Source organism: Triticum aestivum, chromosome 3B, assembly GCF_018294505.1.
Source record: "Triticum aestivum cultivar Chinese Spring chromosome 3B, IWGSC CS RefSeq v2.1, whole genome shotgun sequence".
Taxonomy (NCBI): Eukaryota; Viridiplantae; Streptophyta; class Magnoliopsida; order Poales; family Poaceae; genus Triticum; species Triticum aestivum.
The window spans coordinates 213058641-213060940 of NC_057801.1; the positions used below are offsets into that span (position 1 = coordinate 213058641).

Sequence of the window (2300 nt, forward strand, 5' to 3'; positions counted from 1 at the left end):
GCAATAAAATATTGGCTACAATTGAGGAGGTCTTATCAATGAAATTTCCATTTACACGGGATCTAGGCATAATTCCCAACCCATTCTATATAGAGTTGTTTTCATTCCTTCACAAAATAACATAAAAACAAACACATTCGATTCTTATAATTATAAATAAATTGATCCATATGCTCTACTCTAAATCCATATGCTTTAAATGGATAAGAGAGATATGGATTTTCCGCTCAGCTCAAATTGTATCCTTTTCCTTCTGCTTGGACACGAAGAGATATGAAATATTTGACTAAGACTGGATTTCATTCCACTTTCCTATTTCTGAACAACAACTTATGTTATCAACTATTTCGTGTTTTCAAAGTTATTTTATTAATTGTCTCATACCCTATTTTTGATTTCGATAGTATGGTGTAGCGTATCTTATGCAAACAGAATTCTAAGGTTTCTTTATTTTATTTTATTATGCAATAAGAAGAATTCTTCCATTTTCTTTTTCATTAGTTGCAGGAAAACCCAAATTAAAACTTTTATTTTATAGCGAGCGCAATTTCTAGTAAAAAATCCTGTATCCTTCCACTTAGATCAAAAGGAATTATTCCAATAGAACTATGGAAGCCCCGAGTGGTTGCGGTTGTACCTGTACTGCAGGAATAAGAAAACTCGCTATTCACTCAGTTTATTTTCCATAATAAGTTATGTAGGAGAGATGGCCGAGCGGTTCAAGGCGTAGCATTGGAACTGCTATGTAGACTTTTGTTTACCGAGGGTTCGAATCCCTCTCTTTCCGTTTTTATTAATTCATCAACGTTAAGGATCATAATGTATCAAATCAAATAACAATTTTTTCCAGCAATAATATAATATCTTATATTATCTTATTTTGATTTAATAGAAATTAGAAATTCTCTATAGCAAATTACCGTGGTATGTAAAATACACATAGAGGAAAAAAGAAAAAAAGGATCCTAATCCTAGGGTTAATCAATTTTAGCTAGTTGATGGGAAAATACGAATTAATGGTAATGGTCTTAGGGTGATTTAGTTCGGGGAAAGGGGAAGGGGAAGAATATTCTATGAACCTTTCCTTTTTTCGTTAAGTTCAAGTCTGACGAGAGTAATATTCTACAACTAACAACTCATTTATTTTGAGACCGACCCACTTCCTATCTAGGATTTTATTTACTAGTCCTTTATATTCCAACGTGTCAATCGCCAAATGCTTTGGCAATTTCCCCGGGTCCGATGAAGCAATATAATTTTGAACCAGACCTTTTGATCTTTGGTTATCTTTCATAGTAATAATATCTCTGGGTTTGCAACAAAAACTTGGTATATTGACTATACGATCATTAACTAAAATATGTCTATGGTTGACTAATTGGCGGGCCCCAGGAATGGTTGAAGCCATACCCAATCGAAAAAGGATATTATCCAAACGCATTTCAAGTAATTGAAGTAAAACCTGGCCTGTTGACCTTTTTTGCTTTTCCAGCGATATGTACATATCTAAGTAATTGTCGTTCTGTCAGACCATAATGAAAACACAATTTCTGTTTTTCTTGAAGACGAATACGATATTGCTCCTTTTTCCTAGAATTGAATTTTTTTTAAGATTACTTCCGGATTTAGGTGTTTTTCTAGTGAGTCCTGGTAAAGCTCCCAGACGGCGTATTTTTTTAAACGAGGTCCTCGATAACGGGACATGAAGACTCCTTTTTTATTTTATTGAAATTTCATTTTACACAATTAATTTCATTGTATTTACATTACAGAATACATCGAAATTAAAACTGAATTAAACTACAGGATAAACAGAGTAAAATCAACTAAAGTACCCCAAAAAATGGAATTTCATCAAAATCTTTATTTTTTTATATATATTATTTATTTTGTTGTTTTGTATCTAGCAAAATTGTAAGGTAAAAAACATAAAAGATCCTGGATTCTCCATTTAATTCGGAAAAAAAGAGATTCTTGTTCGTAGAACATCGATAGAGAAAAAAAAGCCGACTATCGGATTTGAACCGATGACCCTCGCATTACAAATGCGATGCTCTAACCTCTGAGCTAAGTGGGCTTACATAACGGAAATAGTGTAACAAATAGAAATAGGTATAGTATAGGAAATCCGTAAAATCTCAGATATTAGTTATTAATCTTAGCTATTAACTAGTTCTAAATTTGAAGTTATACTTATAAAAATAAAAAAATACTAAAACTTCTTAAAGATAAAGTTAGCTTGATATGCTTAACTATAGGATATTAAAAAATAAAATTATAGAATTTATTGGTATTTTCAT

General features: G+C 31.7%; 2 non-coding genes across 2 annotated transcripts; one reads left to right on the forward strand and one right to left on the reverse strand.

The window, feature by feature from the left end:
- The first annotated feature begins 700 nt into the window (after nt 1-700).
- Nucleotides 701-787, forward strand: TRNAS-GGA (transfer RNA serine (anticodon GGA)). Its single transcript has one exon. It is a non-coding gene; the product is annotated as a tRNA-Ser (tRNA).
- A 1217-nt stretch (nt 788-2004) lies between these two features.
- Nucleotides 2005-2077, reverse strand: TRNAT-UGU (transfer RNA threonine (anticodon UGU)). The gene has a single exon. It is a non-coding gene; the product is annotated as a tRNA-Thr (tRNA).
- Between the last annotated feature and the right edge of the window lie 223 nt (nt 2078-2300).